This window comes from Pan troglodytes, chromosome X (genome assembly GCF_028858775.2).
Source record: "Pan troglodytes isolate AG18354 chromosome X, NHGRI_mPanTro3-v2.0_pri, whole genome shotgun sequence".
NCBI classification, from domain to species: Eukaryota; Metazoa; Chordata; class Mammalia; order Primates; family Hominidae; genus Pan; species Pan troglodytes.
Window position 1 is genome coordinate 119,823,933 of NC_072421.2, and position 21,692 is coordinate 119,845,624.

A 21,692-nucleotide genomic window follows, 5' to 3' on the forward strand; every position below is an offset into this window, starting at 1 on the left:
TTACTGGGTATATATCCAATAGAAAATAAATTATTCTACCAAAAAGACACATACACTCACATGTTTATTGTTGCATAATTCACAATAGCATAGTCATGGAATCAACCTCTGTGCCTATTAACAGTGGATAAGATAAACAAACTAAGGTACATACACACCTTAGACTATTACACAGCCATAAAAAAAGAATACAATCATGTCTTTTGCAGAAACATGGATGCAGCAAGAGGCCATTATCCTAAGTGAATCAAGACAGAAAAATAAAATCAAATACAGTGTGTTCTCATTTAAAAGTGGCAGGTAAACAAAGGGTAAATTATGGACATAAAGTTGGAAACAATAGACCCCGAGGATTACAGAAGAAGAAAGGGAGGGAGGTGGGTAAGGTTTGAAAAACTGGGTACATAATGAAATGAAGGCAGAAATAAAGATGTTCTTTGAAACCAACGAGAACAAAGACACAACATACCAGAATCTCTGGGACACATTCAAAGCAGTGTGTAGAGGGAAATTTATAGCACTAAATGCCCACAAGAGAAAGCAGGAAAGATCCAAAATTGACACCCTAACATCACAATTAAAAGAACTAGAAAAGCAAGAGCAAAGACATTCAAAAGCTTGCAGAAGGCAAGAAATAACTAAAATCAGAGCAGAACTGAAGGAAATAGAGACACAAAAAACCCCTCAAAAAATTAATGAATCCAGGAGATGGTTTTTTGAAAGGATCAACAAAATTGATAGACCACTAGCAAGACTAATAAAGAAAAAAAGAGAGAAGAATCAAATAGACACAATAAAAAATGATAAAGGGGATATCACCACCGATCCCACAGAAATACAAACTACCATCAGAGAATACTACAAACACCTCTACGCAAATAAACTAGAACATCTAGAAGAAATGGATAAATTCCTCGACACATACACCCTCCCAAGACTAAACCAGGAAGAAGTTGAACCTCTGAATAGACCAATAACAGGCTCTGAAATTGTGGCAATAATCAATAGCTTACCAACCCAAAACAGTCCAGGACCAGATGGATTCACACTCGAATTCTACCAGAGGTACAAGGAGGAACTAGTACCATTCCTTCTGAAACTATTCCAATCAATAGAAAAAGAGGGAATCCTCCCTAACTCATTTTATGAGGCCAGCATCATCCTGATACCAAAGCCAGGCAGAGACACAACAAAAAAGAGAATTTTAGACCAATATCCTTGATGAACATTGATGCAAAAATCCTCAATAAAATACTGGCAAACCAAATCCAGCAGCACATCAAAAAGCTTATCCACCATGATCAAGTGGGCTTCATCCCTGGGATACAAGGCTGGTTCAATATATGCAAATCAATAAATGTAATCCAGCATATAAACAGAACCAAAGACAAAAACCACATAATTATCTCAATAGATGCAGAAAAGGCCTTTGACAAAATTCAACAACACTTCATGCTAAAAACTCTCAATAAATTAGGTATTGATGGGACGTATCTCAAAATAATAAGAGCTATCTATGACAAACCCACAGCCAATATCATACTGAATGGGCAAAAACTGGAAGCATTCCCTTTGAAAACTGGCACAAGACAGGGATGCCCTCTCTCACCACTCCTATTCAACATAGTGTTGGAAGTTCTGGCCAGGGCAATTAGTCAGGAGAAGGAAATAAAGAGTATTCAATTAGGAAAAGAGGAAGTCAAATTGTCCCTGTTTGCAGATGACATGATTGTATATCTAGAAAACCCCATCGTCTCAGTCCAAAATCTCCTTAAGCTGATAAGCAACTTCAGCAAAGTCTCAGGATACAAAATCAATGTACAAAAATCACAAGCATTCTTATACACCAATAACAGACAAACAGAGAGCCAAATCATGAGTGAACTCCCATTCACAATTGCTTCAAAGACAATAAAATACCTAGGAATCCAACTTACAAGGAATGTGAAGGACCTCTTCAAGGAGAACTACACACCACTGCTCAATGAAATAAAAGAGGATACAAAGAAATGGAAGAACTTTCCATGCTCATGGGTAGGAAGAATCAATATCATGAAAATGGCCATACTGCCCAAGGTAATTTATAGATTCAATGCCATCCCCATCAAGCTACCAATGACTTTCTTCACAGAATTGGAAAAAACTACTTTAAAGTTCATATGGAACCAAAAAAGAGCCCGCATTGCCAAGTCAATCCTAAGCCAAAAGAACAAAGCTGGAGGCATCATGCTACCTGACTTCAGACTATACTACAAGGCTACAGTAACCAAAACAGCATGGTACTGGTACCAAAACAGAGATATAGATCAATGGAACAGAACAGAGCCCTCAGAAATAATGCCACATATCTACAACTATCTGATCTTTGACAAACCTGAGAAAAACAAGCTATGGGGAAAGGATTCCCTATTTAATAAATGGTGCTGGGAAAACTGGCTAGCCATATGGAGAAAGCTGAAACTGGATCCCTTCCTTACACCTTATACAAAAATTAATTAAAGATGGATTAAAGACTTACATGTTAGACTTAAAACCATAAAAACCCTAGAAGAAAACCTAGGCAATACCATTGAGGACATAGGCATGGGCAAGGACTTCATGTCCAAAACACCAAAAGCAATGGCAACAAAAGCCAAAATTGACAAATGGGATCTAATGAAACTAAAGAGCTTCTGCACAGCAAAAGAAACGACCATCAGAGTGAACAGGCAACCTACAGAATGGGAGAAAATTTTTGCAACCTATCCCTCTGACAAAGGGCTAATATCCAGAATCTACAATGAACTGAAACGCATTTACAAGAAAAAAACAAACAACCCCATCAAAAAGTGGGTGAAAGTTATGAACAGATCCTTCTCAAAAGAAGACATTTATGCAGCCAAAAAACACATGAAAAAATGCTCATCATCACTGGCCATCAGAGAAATGCAAATCAAAACCACAATGAGATACCATCTCACACCATTTAGAATGGCGATCATTAAAAGGTCAGGAAACAACAGGTGCTGGAGAGGATGTGGAGAAATAGGAACACTTTTACACTGTTGGTGGGACTGTAAACCAGTTCAACCATTCTGGAAGTCAGTGTGGTTATTCCTCAGGGATCTAGATCTAGAAATACCATTTGACCCAGCCATCCCATTACTGGGTATATACCCAAAGGACTATAAATCATGCTGCTATAAAGACACATGCACACGTATGTTTATTGTGGCACTATTCACAATAGCAAAGACTTGGAACCAACCCAAATGTCCAACAATGATAGACTGGATTAAGAAAATGTGGCACATATATACCATGGAATACTATGCAGCCATAAAAAATGATGAGTTCATGTCCTTTGTAGAGACATGGATGAAATTGGAAATCATCATTCTCAGTAAACTATCGCAAGAACAAAAAACCAAACACCTCATGTTCTCACTCATAGGTGGGAATTGAACAATGAAAACACATAGAAACAGGAAGGGGAACATCACACTCTGGGGACTGTTGTGGGGTCGGGGGAGGGGGGAGGGATAGTATTAGGAGATATACCTAATGCTAAATGACGAGTTAATGGGTGCAGTACACCAGCATGGCACATGTATACATATGTAACTAACCTGCACATTGTGCACATGTACACTAAAACTTAAAGTATAATAATAAAATTAAAAAAAACAAAAACAAACAAAAAAGAAAAACTACCTATTAGATACTATGTTCACTATTTGGTTGATGGGCTCAATAGAAGCCCAAGCCCCAGAATAATGGAGTATACCCATTCAGTAAACCTGCAAAGGTAGCCCCTGAATCTAAAGTTAACAAAAAAGGCTATTTATTTCTTTATTTTTGTTGGTGGTAGTGTATTGTTTTGTTTTTATCAAAATCATCATCTCTTGTGACTTGGAAAATAAACAAGCTTGTAGTAAGCCCATCATTGCACAACTGAGAATAAATATCTGGATCCTTAGAAATTTCTATGGACAGTACCTAAGATGGGGTGTCATAATCACTAAGTATATAAGCAACATAGGTACTTATTCTCCTATTACACTGCTTCAGATCATTCTCTTTTCTGCATGATACAAATCTTTAGCAGGTCCATGTGCTTCATTTCATGGCATTAATACTGGCTTCTACTATCTTAAAAGTTTTCATGAGTCAGCTTCACTGGCTTAGAATTTTGGCTTACAATTTTTGTCTTATATTGGGTAACTTACTCCCAGCCTATTTATCTTTCCATTCCTAACAAAGCAGCCCTAGTAATTCTCTCCAAAGCCTCACAGAATGAATAAAATAATGTATGCAGTACTTCCTTGCAAAAGATTAACTGCGTTCTCCATCTCCCATCTATTAATCCAAGGAAGAGGCCAAATAAATTAAAGAGAGTTGGTGCATAGAGTTTGGTGACATAATTAGAGAACAGTTATTCAAAGGCAGCCATTACCAGTACTGTGCTGGTAAACCAGTTCTGTGGGGGCAGGGGGAAAGAGCCCTGAGTTGTAGCATTTGCCTATTTCTATTTTGCAAATACATCCTCCATGACTGTATTAGTAAGGGTTCTCTAGAGGGACATAACTTTGTATATATATAAAGGGGAGTGTATTAAGTATTAACTCACATAATCACAGGGTTCCACAATCGGCCGTCTGTAGGCTGAGGAGCAAGAAGAGCCAGTACAAGTTCCAAAACTGAAGAACTTGGAGTCCAATGTTCAAGGGCAGGAAGGATCCAGCACAGGAGAAAGATGTAGACTGGGAGTCTAGGCCAGTCTCTCTTCTTACACTGTCCTGTCTTCTTACAGTCTAGCCATGCTGGCAGCTGATTAAATTGTGCTCACTCAGATTAAGGGTGGGTCTGCCTTTCCCAGCTCAGGGACTCAAATGCTAATCTCCTATGGCAACATCCTCACAGACACACCCAGGATCAAAACTTCGTATCCTTCAATCCAATCAAGTTGACACTCAGTATTAACCATCACAAGTCCACCCCTTGTTAACTTGAATCCATACACATCTCCTGAGATTATACATAATCTTCAAATAAAGACAATAATGTCATAATTACACCTAACATAATACAACTATCCTTCCTACAACCAGAAACACACTAATCCCCAACCCAAATACTATTAGATAAAGTTAGCAATAATAAGTATTGTTACTGTTGCTGATGGGAAGTCAATAAATCTTATGTCACATGCTAAGGGAGAAAGGAAATAAAATGAAGGTATTTTCTTAATACAAGTATATATATATACAAACATGTTTTTAACAAAAGAATGAGGAAATACTCATGACAATTACAGTCCTCATTTCTGCAGCTGGTCACGTGGTCATAGAGAGCATTGATGACTACCTTCTTCTACTACCCATTCTGTATTCTCTTTGCCTTCAGCAAGCACCTCAGCAGGTTTTTTTTCTTTTTTTCCTGGTGGATTAACACTAACCTTTATTCCTGAAGGGTCTGGGTCATTTGTATTCCTGCCTGAAATGGGATGTTGTAGTTTCCCATTGACCTTAATCACAGGTCATGGTAATACTAAGAGGCACGCTAAGGGATCTCCTGTATTCCATGCATACTCTTCCTTACCTCCATTGTGGAGTAGTACACTGATTTCATCTTGATAGTCTGGGTTAATCACCCCAGCCAACACTGTAACTCCCTTCTTAGCCTGTTGATTTAAAGGTAGGAGGAGCCCAAAGTGGCCAAGTGGCACTCTTAATTTCCAGTTTAATGGAATTTTTGTTGTGTCTCCTGGTGGCAGCATTCCTCTCTCTGGAACTAAGACCTCTAGGCCAGCAGAACAAAATGTCACGGTAAAAGGAAGCAAAAATTTTGCTAGTGGATCACTAGGGAAGATGGTGAGTGGTGCCACTTCCACTTTCACCCCTTGATTTCTGGACCTGTGAATCCTAGCTGTGAAAGAAACAGTCTCATATATTGGATACTGATTCAGAGCATACATGGCCTTCTGGAGAACTTTGCCCCAGCCCTGCAAAATTTGCCACCTAGTTGGCATTGTAATTGTGACTTCAAAAGGCTGTTCCAACAATCTATCAATCCAGCTGCTTCAGGATGATGGGGAACATGGTAAGACCAGTGAATTCTATGAGGATGAGACCACTGCCACACTTCTTTAGTCATAAAGTGAGTGCCTTTGTCAGAGGCAATGTTATGTGGAATAACGTGATGGTGGATAAGGTATTCTGATTCCATGGATGGTATTTTTGGCAGAAGTATTGAATGCAAGACAGGCAAACCCATATCTGGAGTGTCTATTCCAGTGAGGACAAACCTCTGCCCTCACAAATCTATTTCACAAGGCATTGGTCAAGGGTATATAATCTGGACCCTCCCAGCTGGGATGAGTAGGTCTAAAGTGACTAGTCCACTCCACCATCCCAATCTCCCTAAGCCTTTGGATCCCTTCCTCTACATTAAACCAAGGGAGATCAGGCATTTCCAGATTGCTCACAGTGGGCCATCTTTTAATCCATATTTTAGCTAACCAAGCAAACAAACTATTAGAACATTTTTTAACTCCCCAAGCTGCAACATTAAATGCAGGGTCCCTATTTAGTGGGCCCAAAGCAATAAATTCAGCCTGATCCAACTCTATGTTCCTTACACCATTGTCGCACAACTTTAATATCCATTCCCATGTCTGTTCTCCAGGTTTCTGTTTATATAAATTAGAGAACTCAAACAGTTCTTTTCGAGTGTAGTGCGCCTCCTCATGGGTCACACTCTCAACCTCACCTCTAGGGGTCCGCTGGGACTTTAGTCTAGTTATAGGTCCAGAAGCAAACAGGGGTGTTGGGGGTGGCTCCTGAGGAGAATCAATATTATTTTGCCTGGCAACTGCCTCAGGGGAGGCCATCACTATTGCCTCAGGCAGCACAGGGTTTATCTCCTCAGATAAAGGTGGAAAGGCTGACGGCAGCACAGATTGGGGAGGGGATGTTGCCACTACTGGGGTGGGGAAGCTCTTTCTTCTGGCAAAAAAGGTTCATCAGAGTTGGCAAACTCAGTGTCCCCAGATTCATCAGGGTCCTCACACATGTCCCCATTCCAAGTTTCAGGGTGAAATTCTTTTCCAATCAATGCCCTCACGTTAACAGTAGACACCTGGCGAGGCTGTGCATGCACCTTTCTTTGCAGGTCAGCCACTCACATGATAAGAGCTTGTGTCGGTTTTTCCATAATTTCAGCTATTCCTCTACAGGAGATAAGACTCTTACTCAGGGCAGTCTTAGCAGATTTGAGACTCAGTGTCTGTTTCTGAAGCTGGGAGATAGAATCCCTGAGTTCATCATTTTCTTTCATCACTTTGTCCACTGAACTTAGGAGCAACCAACCAGCTTCACTATGTTCCTTGATTCTCCACATATGGTCAAAGGTATTATATAGAGTCACTAAACTCCTTGCCTCTCATGAGTGATGAATCAGGGGTGTCAAATGCATTTATTTTGCATAACTTTCTAAACAGTTCACGCCAAGGACTATCAGTGTTCTTCATACTATTAGAAGTAGAGTCCTTAGCAATTTTGGGTCTAATCAAATTAAGCAGCCAACTCCAGAAACCCCAAAACCAATTAAAGAACTCCGTATTTAATATCCTCTTCCTCTAGAACCACTCCTGGTACCAAAATCTGTATTAGTCAGGGTTCTCTAGAGGGACAGAACTAATGGAATATATATATAAATGGGAATTTATTAAGTGTTAACTCACAGTATCACAAGGTTCCACAATAGGTTGTCTGCAGGCTGAGGAGCAAGGAGAGCCAGTCCGAGTTCCAAAACTGAAGAACTTGGAGTCTGATGTTTGAGGGCAGGAAGCATCCAGCACGGGAGAAAGATGGGAGGCTGGGAGGCTAGGCCAGTCTCTCTTTGTACATTTTTCTGCCTGCTTATATTCTAGCCACGATGGCAGCTGATTAGATTGTTCCCACCCAGATTAAGGGTGGGTCTGCCTTTCCCAGTCCACTGACTCAAATGTTAATCTCTTTTGGTAGCCACTCTTACAGAAACATTCAGGATCAAAACTTTGTATCCTTCAATCCAATCAAGTTGACACTCAGTATTAACCATTACAATGACTAATATCAAGCTACTAGTGTGACATTGCTTACATGTGGGAAGATGTGGTAAAAATTGGCTCTCCATATAAGCAGTCTTCATATTTCACTGTTACTTTGGGATAACCTACTGAATTATAATATGTTTTACTTTGTTAATCATTTGTACTTCAGTAAAATCTATGGTAAGTATTTCTCTAACCATGATTAGGGTACTTGGACAAACAGCACCTTGCCACAAAGTTTTTAAAATGTAGAAGTCTAGGTCCCATACCAGACTTAGAAATGTACCTTAACATTAATAATTTTAACATCTCTCCAGATTATTCTGATCTACACTAAAGTTTGCTATGCAGTGTCTCAAATGCTCAGTTCCATTTAGCTAACATGCAAATACGTACAATTGGAAACTGAAACAGCAAAAGCTGCTAATGTTCAGTCCTCCAAAAGAGTAGATTAATGGTTAATACCATAATCTCCAAAATATCTGTCCTCATCAAATTTAATAAAAATATTTATCCACATTTTCTCCAGTTTAGAATGGAATTCAAAGAATACATTCTGTATTTTTTTGCTAGTACAGCCATAGCAAATTATCACAGACTGGGTGGCTTAAACTAGAGAAATTTATTTTCTCACAGTTCTAGAGGCTAGAAATTCAAGGTCAAGATGTTAGAAGAGTTGGATTTTCTTGTGCCTCTCTTCTATGGTTGTACTTTTTTTTTTCCACGTGGTCTGATATTGGTTGCATGTCTGTGTCCTAATCTCCTCTTATAAGGCCAGTAATATTGCAGTATACCCTACTCTAATGACCTCTTTTAACGTTAATTGTCTTTTTAAAGGTGATATATTTAAATACAGTTACGTTATGAGGCACTGGAGATCAGGACATCAACAAATGAATTTGATGAACATATAATACAACCCATAAAAATTTGCAAATAAACTCTAAGTAAAAAAATATGTAGGAATTTATATAGAGCCATTATATGTGACACAGAGATTTAAGCCTTAGAATATTTAAGCATCTTAGCTGAAATATATCTGGCATCAACACATGTTAGTATCTCTGTCACACTGAGCCATCAGCTTGCAGAATGTCTCTGGCATGAATCCAAACACACAGTACTTTAAATTTCATGGAACAATTTATTCACTTAAAAAGATGAGGACTAATTTATAAACATCACTTAAATGGCTGAGGGCAAAATTGTACTTATTCTTCAGTTGATCAACATTTTGATTAATAATATTGGGGTTGTGGGGCAATCTGTTATTGAAGAACAATCTGAAACCTGTTATGGTTTGTACAATGCTATTCATAATAGATATAATTTGCACCCTCTAACATAAGAAATTTGCCAAAGAAGAGATGCTATTGATAGACTGTATCAATGCATTTTCATACCGCTTTGAAGAAATACCTGAGACTGGGTAATTTATAAAGAAAAAAGGGTTTAACAGACTCACAGTTCCACATGGCTGGGAGTGCCTCACAATCATGGCAGAAGGCAAAGGAGGAACAAAGGCACATCTTACATGGGAGCAGGCGAGAGAACATGTACAGGGGAATTGCCCTTCATAAAACCACCATATCTAGTGAGACTTATTCACTATCATGAGAAAAGTCACCCCATGATTCAATTACTTCCCACTAGGTTCCTCCCATGACACGTGAGTATTATGGGAGCTACAATTCAAGATGCGATTTGGGTGGGGACCAAGCAAAACCATATCATTCTGCCTCTGGCCCCTCCCAAATCTCATGTCTTCACATTTCGTAACCAATCATGCCTTCACAACAGTCCCTCAAAATCTTAACTCATTTTGGCATTCAGTCAAAAGTCCACAGTCCAAAGTCTAATGGCAAATCTCTTCCACCTAGGAGCCTGTAAAATCAAAAGCCAGTTAGTTACTTCCTAGCTACAATGGGGGTACAGGCTTTGGGTAAATACACCCAATCCAAGTGGAATAAATTGGCCAAAACAAAGGGGTTACAGACCCCATGCCAGTCCAAAATCCAGCAGGGCAGTCATTAAATCTTAAAGCTCCAACATAATCTCCTTTGACCCCATGTATCACATCCAGGGCACGTTGATGCAAGAGGTGGGTTCCCATGGTATTTGGTAGCTCTACCTCTGTGGTTTTGCAGAGTTCATTCCCCCTTCCCAGCTGCTTTCCCAGGCTGGTGTTGAGTGACTGCAGCTTTGCCAGGCACACGGTACAAGCTGCCAGTGAATCTACCATTCTGGGGTCTGGAGGATGATGGCCCTCTTGTCATAGCTCCACTAGGCAGTGCCCCTGTTTGGAATCTGGGAGGGGGCTCCGACCCCACATTTACCTTCCCCACTGCCCTAGCAGAGGTTCTCCATGAGTACTATACCTCTGAAGCAAACTTCTGCCTGGACATCCAGGCATTTCCCTACATCTTCTGAAATCTAGGCAGAGGTTCCTAAACCTCAATTCTTGTCTTCTACACACTCACACGACCAACATCATGTGGAAGCTGCTGAGGCTTGAGGCTTACAGCCTCTGAAGCCACGGCCCAAGCTGTACCTTGGCCCCTTTTAGTTATGGCTGGTGTGGCTGGGATGCAGGACACCAAGTCCCTAGGCCCTAGGCTGCACACAGCAGAGGGGCCCTGGATCCCATCCAGAAAACCCTTTTTACCTCCTAGGCCAGGCTTGTGATAGGAGGGGCTACTGCAAAAGTCTCTGACATACCCTGGAAACATTTTCTCTATTGTCTTGGAGACTAGCATTTGGTTCCTTATTACTTATGCAAATTTATGCAGCCAGCTTGAGTATCTCCCCAGAAAATGGGTTTTTCTTTTCTACTGCATCATCAGGCTGCAAATTTACTCAAACTTTTATGCTCTGCTTCTTTTTGAACACTTTTCTGCTTAGAAATTTCTTCCACCAGATATTCTAAATTATGTCTCTCAAGTTCAAAGTTTCACAGATCTCTAGGACAGGTGCAAAATGTCACCAGTCTTTTTGCATAGCAAAAGTGACCTTGACTCCAGTTCCCAACAAGTTCCTCATCTCCGTCCGAAACCACCTTAGCTTGGACTTCATTGTTCATATCACTGTCAGCATTTTGGTCAAAGCCATTCAACAAGCCTCTAGGAAGGTCCAAACTTTCCCACATTTTCCTATCTTCTTCTGAGCCCTCCAAACTATTCCAACCTCTGCCTGTTACTCAGTTCCAAAGTGGCTTCCAAGTTTTTGAGTATCTTAATAGCAGTACCTCACTCTACCAGTACCAATGTACTGTATTAATCTATTTTCATGCTGTGATGGAGAAATGCCCAAGACTGAGTAATTTGTAAAGAAAAAAAGGTTTAATGGGCTCACAGTTGCACATGGCTGGGGAGCCTCACAATCATGGCAGGAGGTGAAGGAGGAGCAAAGGCACATCTTACATGGCAGCAGGCAAGAGAGCACGTGCAGTGGAACTGCTGTTTATGAAACCATCAGATCTTGTGAGACTTATTGACTGTCATGAGAACAGCATGAGAAAACCCACATCCATTATTTAATTACCTTTCACCAATGACACATGGGGTTACAGGAGCTGTGTCCCCACCCAAACCATATCAGCGATTTTGATTTTTTTCTCACATAGCCTTAAAATACATTGTTCAATTCTGGATGGATCTTCTATTACTAAGTCTCTTGCCTTACTGCATAGTATACAAAATTTGTGTGTCAAGCTTGTGATTTCAAATAATCACCATGAGTGCTTTACCATTCACTCATTTATTTCTTCATTCAACATCAAAGAAATATTTGTTGGGCAGCTATTGTATGTTTATGTGTGAAGAGCTGGAGAGTACAGATGTGAGTAAGTCATGGTCCTGTATTAGTCCATTTTCCACACTGCTATAAAGAACTATCAGAGACTGGCTAATTTATAAGGAAAAAAATAATTTACTCACAGTTCCACATGCCTGGGGAGGCCTCATAAAACTTGTAATCATGGTAGAATGCAAAGGGGGAGCAAGGACCTTCTTCATATGGCAGCAGGAGAGAGAGAGGAGAGACAGGGGAAACTGCCAAACACTTGGAAACCACCAGATCTCGTGAGAACTCACTCACTGTTATAAAAAAAGCATGGGGGAAACTGTTCTCATGATTCAGTCACCTCCTTCCAGGTCCCTCCCTCGACATGTGAGGATTATAATTAGAGATGAGATTTGAGTGAGGACACAAAGCCAAACTACATAATTCTGCCCCTGTCCCCTCACGAATATCACGTCCTTCTCACATTTCAAAACACAATCATGCCTTCCCAACAGTCCCCCACAGTCTTAACTTATTCTGACATTTACTCAAAAGTCCAAGTTTAAAGTTTCATCTGAGACAAGGCAAGTCTCTTTCACCTATAAGCCTGTAAAATAACAATAATAAAAAGTTAGTTACTTCCAAGATACAACAGAGGTACAGGCATTGGGTGAATGTTCTCATTCCAAAAGGGAAAAATTGGCCAAAACAAAGGGGCTACAGGCCCCACACAATTCTGAAAACCAGCAGGGCAGTCATTAAATAGTAAAGCTCTAAAATAATCTGCTTTGACTCTATGTCTCTTATCCAGGGCATCTGCTGCAAGAGGCAAGCTCCCCCGACATTGGGCAGCTCTGCTCCTGTGGCTTTGCAGGGTACAGCCCCCAAGACTGCTTTCACAGGCTGGCATTTAGTGCCTGCAGCTCTTCCAAGTGCATGGTGCAAGCTGTTGGTGGATTTAACATCTTGAGGTTGGGCGGATGGTGGCCCTCTTTTTAAAGTTCCACTAGGCAGTGTCCCAGTAGGGACTCTGTGTGGGGGCTCCAACCCCACATTTCCCCTCTGCACTGCCTTAGTAGAGATTCTCTATGAGAGTTCTTCCCCTGCAGCAGACTTCTGCCTGGACATCTAGGTGTTTCCACACATCCTCTGAAGTATAGGCAGAAGTTCCCAAAACTCGACTCTTGCTTCCTGAGCACCTGCACACCCAAAACCACTTGGAAGCCACCAATGCTTGGGGCTTGCACCCTCTGTAGCAACATCCCAAGCTGTACCTTGGCCCCATTTAGCCACGGCCAGAGCTAGAGTGGCTGGGATGCAGGGTCCCATGTCTCAAGGGTGTACAGAAGAGCAGGGCCCTGGGCCCTGCCCACAAAACTATTTTTCCCTCCTAATCAGCTGGGTATGTGATGGGAGGGACTGCCATGTAGATCTCTGAAATACCCTGGAGACATTTTTCCCATTATCTTAGCTATTAGTGTTATAGGTAGACAGTCTTGAATGGGGGCAAGAGAGGGCTCTCCCCCATCCACTAAGAATGTTGAGTGATGGTTCTACAATTATCACATTGCTTCTCTAAAAGTGATAAATTGGCAGTCAGTGCCAGGAAGAGGCCATTTTCTTATGATCCAAATCTATTGCACTGAAGTGTTAATTGACTGCAGATGCCAGGGAGAAGCAACTTCCTGGGCATGTGCATTAACAAACAACATGGCCATGGAATACTATGCAGTCATAAAAAAGAATTAGTTCATGTCCTTTGCAGGGACATGGATGAAGCTGGAAGCCATCATTCTCAGCAAACTAACACAGGAACAGAAAACTAAATTCCACATGTTCTCACTCCTAAGTGGGAGTTGAACAATGAGAACACATGGACACAGGGAGGGGAACATCACACACTGGAGCCTGTCAGGGGTTGGGGGGAAATGGGTGGGAGAGCATTAGAACAAATACCTAATGCGTGTGGGGCTTAAAACCTAGATGATGGGTTGATAGGTGCAGCAAACCACCATGGCACATGTATACCTATGTAACAAACCTGCACATTCTGCATATGTATCCCAGAACTTAAAGTAAAAAATAAATAAATAAATAAATAAATAAAAATAAAAAGAGACAACATGGCAGAGTACAACTTTTCAGGCACACACCACCAGGAAAGGGAAGAAAGCCTCAGATGGGCATTCATACAAGTTCCTACGCACACTGCATGTGCTTATCTCACCAGGCTAATGAGGGAACTGCACATGTGGGCAGTCCAGCCTAAGAGAAGAATATTGGGAAAGGGACCAGTCTATAAAGCCCTAGGATCAAGGTTAGACACCACACTTGTCCTTCAAACTGCCCACTTGGATCTCTTCCAAGTGTACTTTCTTTTCTTTCCTATCCTAAAGTCTTTTTAAATAAACTTCCGCTCCTGCTCTGAAACTTGTCTCAGTCTCTTTTTCTGCTTTATGCCCCTCAGTAGAATTATTTCTTTTGAGGACGCAAGAATTGAGGCTGCTGTAGACCCATAAGGATTTGCCACTGGTAACTCAGATACCTTCCCTCAGTAACATTAACATTTGGCTTCTCTTTACTTATGCAAATTTCTGCAGCTGACAGCTTGAATTTCTCCCCAGAAAATTGGTTTTTCTTTTCCACCACATGGTCAGGCTGCAAATTTTTCAAACTTTTAGGCTCTTCTTCCCTTTTAAACATAAGTTCCAATTTCAGATCATCTCCTTGTGAGCACATATGACTGTACACTTTCAGAAAAAGCCAGGTCACATCTTGAATGCTTTGCTACTTAGAAATTTCTTCTGCCAAATACCATAAATCTTTTCCCTCAAGTTTAAAGTTCCAAAGATCTCTAGGGAAGGGGCAAAATGCCACCAATCTCTTTGCTAAAATATAACAAGTGTGACCTTTGCTCCAGTTCCTGATAAGTTTCTCATCTCCATTGGAGACCACCTCAGCCTGGACTTTATTGTCCATATCATTATCAGCATTATGGTCAAAACCATTCAGCAAGTCTCTAGGAAGTTCCAAACTTTCCCACATCTTTCTCTATTCTTCTGAACTTTCCAAACTGTTCCAGCCTCTGCCCACTACCCTGTTTAAAATCACTTCCACATTTTCAGGTTATTTTTATAGCAGTACCCCACCACCTGGTACCAATTTCCTGTATTAGGCCATTTTTACCCTGCAACAAATAACTACCCAAGGCTGGGTAATTTATGATGAAAAAGCTTTAATTAACTCACAGTTCTGCATGGCAGGGGGACCTCAGGAATCTTATAATTATGGTGGAAGGTAAAGGGGAAGCAAGGACCTTTTTCACTTGGAGGCAGGAGAGAGACAGAGAGCAAGGGTGGAACTGCCAACTGCCAACCACTTTCAAACCATCAGATCTCATGAGAAGTCAGTTTCTATCATGAAAACAGCATGAGGGAAACTGCCCTCATGATCCAATCACCTCCTGTGAGCTTCCTCCCTCAACATGTGGGGATTCCAATTTGAGATGAGATTTGGGTAGTGACACAAAGCCAACCCATATCAGTTCTGTCCTCAAAGCTCAAAGTTTGATGTAGGATACAAGTAATGAAAATGTGCTATGATAGACATAGGATCAGAGTGTTAGAGAGGAAGAAAAGGTATCGATTAGCTTTGCTTGACATAAGTAAGAGACGTCTCATAGAGCAGTGGTCTCCAACCTTTTTGGCACCAGGCACTGGTTTTGTGGAAGACAGTTATTCCATGGGAGGAGGGGGAGATGGTTTTGGCATGAAACTTTTCACCTCAGATCATCAGGCATTAGATTCTCATAAGGAGTATAAAACTTAGATCTCTTGCATACACAGTTCACAGTAGGGTTCACACTCCTATAAGAATCTAATGGTGGCTCTGATCCGATAGGAGGCAGAGCTCAGGTGGTAATGCTTGCTCACTTGCTGCTCACCTTCTGCTGTATGGTCCACTTTCTAACAGGCCATGGACTAGTACGAGTACCTGGCCAAGAGGTTGGGGATCCCTTTCATAGAGGGTATTATCTTTTATCTACATCTTAAAGAATGTTTGGAAGGTTGCTAATGAGAAAAAGGGAGAAAGTCCACTGTAATGACAGCAAATAGCATGCAAAACACAATGTTACTTAAGAAAATTGCAAATGATTTAGAAATGTAATAGTGAATGATGGATCCTAAAATTGTAGACTAGATGATCCTAAAAATGTACACAAAGTTCCTTCAGAACTTTGTATAATATCCTAAGGAATTTGAATTTTATTCCAGAAGCAAAAATAGGTTTTAGCTGCGAAGTAACATGGTTAGATTTGTGTTTTAGAAAAGCCTCTAAACTGGGCCACTGTTCTTCCCCTACTCCAAATTTCTTCCTCACATACTTCTTCATCTCAATTAATTCCATCTTTCCAGCTACACATGCTAGAATCCTTGGAGTTATACTTGGATTACATTTTCTTTTATGCTGTACATTCTTTCAGGAAATCCTCTAAATTATATTGTAAAATTATACCCACAATCTCAACACATCTCACTCCCCTTTACTGCTACCAAGTCACCATCAAGTATTACTTGGATTAATGCAATAGCCTACTAATTTGTCTGTGTTTCCATTTTTGCCCTCCCATGGGTTTGTTCTCAATATAGAAGTCCTAGCAGTCCTGTCAAAATGTTAGATAGAATGATTAAGATCTTGTATTTGATAGTACAACAGAATGACTACAGTCAAAAATAATTTATTGTACATTTAAAAATAACTAATAGAGTGGAATTGGAATCTTCCTAACACAAAGAAATAGTAAATGGTTAAGGTGATGGATACACAGTTACTCTGATGTGACTATTATACATTGTATGCTTGTATCAAAACATCACATGTACCCTATAAATATGTACACCTACTATGTACCTATAAAATAAAAAAATAAATTATATATAATTTAATAATAAATAAATGAATAGTAACTACTAAAAATGTTATTCAGATCATGTTACTTTTCTGCTCATATCTAACCATTGGCTTCCTATCTCACTCAGAGTACAAGTCAAAGTCCTTACAATGAACTACGAAGTCTTAAATAATCTGAGTACCTCTTAGTTCTCTGACTTCATCAGTAACTATTCATTTCTCCCCCCATTTTTTCTGCCACAGATTCATTGACCTCCTTGCTGTTCCTAGACTATGCCAGGAACATTTCCACCTGAGGGGTTTTGCAGTTGCTGTTTTCTCTATCAGAAATGCTCTTCTCCCAGATATCTGTATGAGTCTTTCCCTCACCTATTCAATCATAGGTCACTATGGTGTAAGTTTTAAACATCCTATTCAAAATTTCAACCATTCTTTAGCACTGTTATTCACCTTCCTTTTTTTTCCCATGACATTTATTACCTTATGGTATGCTATATCATTTAATTATTTATCCTACTCATTTTTGTGATCTCCCACTAGAATATAAGCTCCATGAAGGCAAAATTTTGATTTAATTTTTGAGTATAACACAATTCCTAGAAAAGTACCTGGAGTAGAAAGAGTTTAATAAATATTTGTAGAGAGTTCAATGAAATTCTAGACAATGGTTTAAACTGAGGAGGCAAAATCAGTGAGAAAAATGTAATAATCCAGGATGTCTGTATTAACTATCTACTGAGCTAAACATCTACCATGTATTTCATATTTATCTGGTTTCCGTGAAGAGTAGAAATAGATGAGAAGTCTCTATAATAACTATTATGTGGAATAAAAGAATGTTTTCTGCCAAACTGGCGATCTATTAATTGTTCTTACATCCTACTGTACTGTCTTTCTTCCTGCCTTGCAGTAATCATTTTTAAATCTTTTAATCACATCCATTCACTTCTAGTTTTTAAATTTTTTGTTTCTTTGCTGTACCTTCACCTTTGCTGGCCAATTCTCTCTTTTGACTATTATTTTTTTCAAATGTTACATAGGTTTATCTTTGAGAGACAGAAGGTGACACAACTACACAATTTGCGTCTGTGCACAAACCAAATAATAGGTATGCAGTGACCAATCCAAAAAAAGAAAAAGGCTGAAAGAAATGGCATGATTAGTTATTGGTAATGATGTGCATAATTTATTTACATAATGATTTATGGGATGAAGAGCTAGAGGCAAAGTTTATACTTTATGTAATTACTCATAGTTAAAATACCATGGTAACTTTGACTTTCATTTGGGGATGGTACTTTTTAAAGCATGGATAATCAAAATGCCAGCACATTAGACCCTTGCAAAGGGTTTTGTATGTGTATGTATTTCTTAAAAGTATACGCACACATATGTAATATTATTCATTTTAGTAGGTTTACGTTTTACTGAAAAACTATCATGATGTATTAAAACCTGTGAGATTTATCCTTTTTTAACTATGTCATACTATAATGGTATAATACATACAGTACTGTTTCCAAATTCTCTATTATATTGAACATTCTGTTGTTCTTCACCTATAACAGTAACACACATTCTTAATTTTAATAGTTCCATGTTAAGTTCTAGTATCTAGTAAGGCAAGTGTCTCTCCTTGTTTTCTTGACGCTTTCCTCTTACTTAAAAATTATAGAATCATTGGAAAAGAACTTGGAATTTTTATTTAATTGAACTGAATATATAGTTTAATTTTAGGGAAATGAGACATGTTCAGTATTTTTCCACTTAATACTCCAAACATTTGGGATGTTAAAATGACTTTTATAACTATTTAATACTTTTTTTTAGAAATTTTACATACCTTTTGTTGAATTATTTTCAGATACTTTGCATTCTGTGATACTATTATAAAAAGTATCTTATTTTCAAAATTTAATTAAAATTTTTGTTGAGGTAAAATATACATATGTATTTTACCATCTTTATCATTTTAAGTGGACACAGTTCAGTGGTAATAAATACATTTGTTTAGGAGGCAGAGCAAAATGATGAAATAGAAGGTTCCATTGGTTGCTCCCCCACCCCACAAGGACATCTATTTAACATCTACACACACACACACACATAAATCTTCATAAGAATAAAAAATCAGGTGAGCTGTCATAGCACCCAGTTTTTACTCCATATTGCTGAAAGAGGTACTAAAGAGATAGAAAAAACAGTTTTGAATTACTGATGTTACTCCTCACCCACCCCCGAGCAGTGGCTGCATGGTGTAGAGAGCATCTCTGGGTGCTGGGAAGGGAGCACAGAGTAACTGTGAGGTATTGAACTAAGTGCTCTCCTGTTAAACCAGAAAAAAAGCCACACTGACCAAACTCAGCTGATACTCACCCATGGAAAGAGCATTTAAACCAGACCGGACACAGTGGCTCACGCCTACAATCCCAGCACTTTGGGAGGCCGAGGCGGGCAGATCACGAGGTGAGGAGATTGAGACCAGTCTGGCCAACATGGTGAAACCCCGTCTCTACTAAAAATACAAAAATTAGCTGGACGTGGTCACACGTGCCTGTAATCCCAGCTACTCGGGAGGCTGAGGCAGGAGAATCGCTTGAACCAAGGAGTCGGAGGTTGCAGTGAGCCTAGATTGCATGACTGTACTGCAGCCATAGCTAGAGGAGAATTGCCAATCCCAGTGGTCAGAACTTGAGCTCCTCCAAACCCTGCCACTAACGGCTGTAGTGGTCTGTGTTCTAAATAATCTTGAAAGGCAGTCTAGGCCATAAGAACTACAACTCATAAGCAAGTGCTAGTGCTAAGCTGGGCCCAGAGACTGTGGACTGTTGGGAAACACAACCTACTGAGCCACAAGCTGGGACAGCCAAGGGAGTGCTGAATCGCCCCTTCCCTAACCCAAGGTGCGCAGCTTACAGCGCAAAAAGAGACCCCTTCCTTCCACTTTAGGAGAGGAGACGGAAGAGTGTGGAGAAGTTAGTCTTGCATCTTGGATAAAAACTAAGCCACAGCAAGATCAGGCACTGGTCAGAGTTGTGATGCCCCCATTCCAGGCCCTAGCTCCTGGAAAACATTTATAGACACACATTGAGCCAAAAGGAAACCCACTGACTTAAAGGGAAGGACCCAGTCCTGGCAACATTTACCACCCGCTAATTGAAGAGCTCGTAGGCCCTGAATAAGCAGCAGCAATACCCAGATACTATGTCGAAGGTTCAGGGTAAGCCTCTGAGAACTGCTGGCTTCAGGTGAGACTCAGCCCATGACTAGCTGTGGTGGCTATGGGGCATAATTCCTTCTGCTTAAGAAAAGTAGAGGAAAAAGTAAAGGAGACTTTGTCTTGCACTTTAAGTACCAACATGACCACAGAGTGGTAAAGAATTAAGTGGACTCTTGGGTCCCCAATTCCAGGACTTTACTCTTGAATGGCATCTCTGGACCTGCCCTGGGCCAGAGGGAGGGAGATCCCGTTACCCTGAAGGATGTGCCTCAGGCCAGGCAGCATTCACCAGGAGCTGACTTAAAAGCCCATGGGCCTTAAGGAAACATCAGTAGTAGTCTGGCAGTACACCCTGTGATCTCTGGTGGTGGGGGCTATCAGGGTGAGGCCCCTCTGCCTTTGGAAAGGGGAGGAAAGAGTGGGAAGTACTGTCATGTGATATGTGATATCAGTGTCATCCCAGTCACAGTAAAATAGAAAACCAGGTAGATTTCTAAGATTTTTGGCCCTAATTCCTGATTCCTGAACAGCACCACTAGACACACACAGCCTGTGGGGTAACTTGTCACCCTGAAAAACAAACAAACAAACAAAAACCACCACAGGCCTGATTGGCTTTGCCATCTGCTAATTGCAGAGTCCCTAAGGGTTTTGAGTAAACATAGACAGTAGGCAGGGAGTGATTAGAGCAGGGCTTGGACAAGACCCGGTGCTGTGCTGGCTTTAGGTCTGACCCATTTTAGTCACAGTGGTGGTCGCCACAGGGGTGCTTGTATTATTCCACTCCCAGCTTTAAAGGGCTCAGAACAGAGAGAAAAAGACTCTGTATGTTTGGGAGAAACAAAGGAAAGATAAAAAGAATCTGTTCCTAGTAATCCAGAAAATTTTCCCAGATATTGTCCAAGACCATCAAAGTAACACCTCTATGTAATGGTGAATATTAAGTGTCAACATGATTGGATTGAAAGATGCAAAGTATTGTTCCTGGCTGTGTCTGTGAGGGTATTGCCAAAGGAGATTAACATTTGAGTCAGCGGACTGGGAGAGGTAGGCCAACCCTCAATCTAGGTGGGCACAGTCTAATTGCTGCCAGCACAGCCAGAAAAAAGGCAGGCAGAAGAACATGGAAAGACTAGACTGGCTGAGTCTTCTGGCCTCCATCTTTCTCCTATGCTGGATGTTTCCTGCCTTTGAACATCAGACTCCATGTGCTTCAGCTTTTGGACCCTTGGACTTACACCAGTGATTTGTCAGGAGCCCTCGTGCCTTCGGCCATGAACAAAAGCCGCACTATCAGCTTCCCTACTTTTGAGGTTTTTGGGACTCGGACTGTCTTCCCGGCTCCTCAGCTTGTAGGCAGCCTATTGTGAAACTTTGCCTTGTGATAGCGTGAATCAATTCTCCTAATAAACTCCCCTTCATATATTCATCTATCCTATTAGTTCTGTCCCTTTAGAGAACCCTGACAAGTACAATCTGTGAGTCTCCAAGAACCACAGCATTATGGGGCTTGAGGTGCCGGCTAAAAAGGAAAAAGCTTAGATCACAATACCCAAGTTATTTCAAATATCTGAAAAGCCTCTCAAAGAAGGACAAGTACAAACAAGGCCAGACAGTGAAGACTTCAATAAATACCAAAATCTTCAATACCCAGACACCAAAGGACATCTACTAGCAACAACATCATCTAGGAAAACATGACCTCAC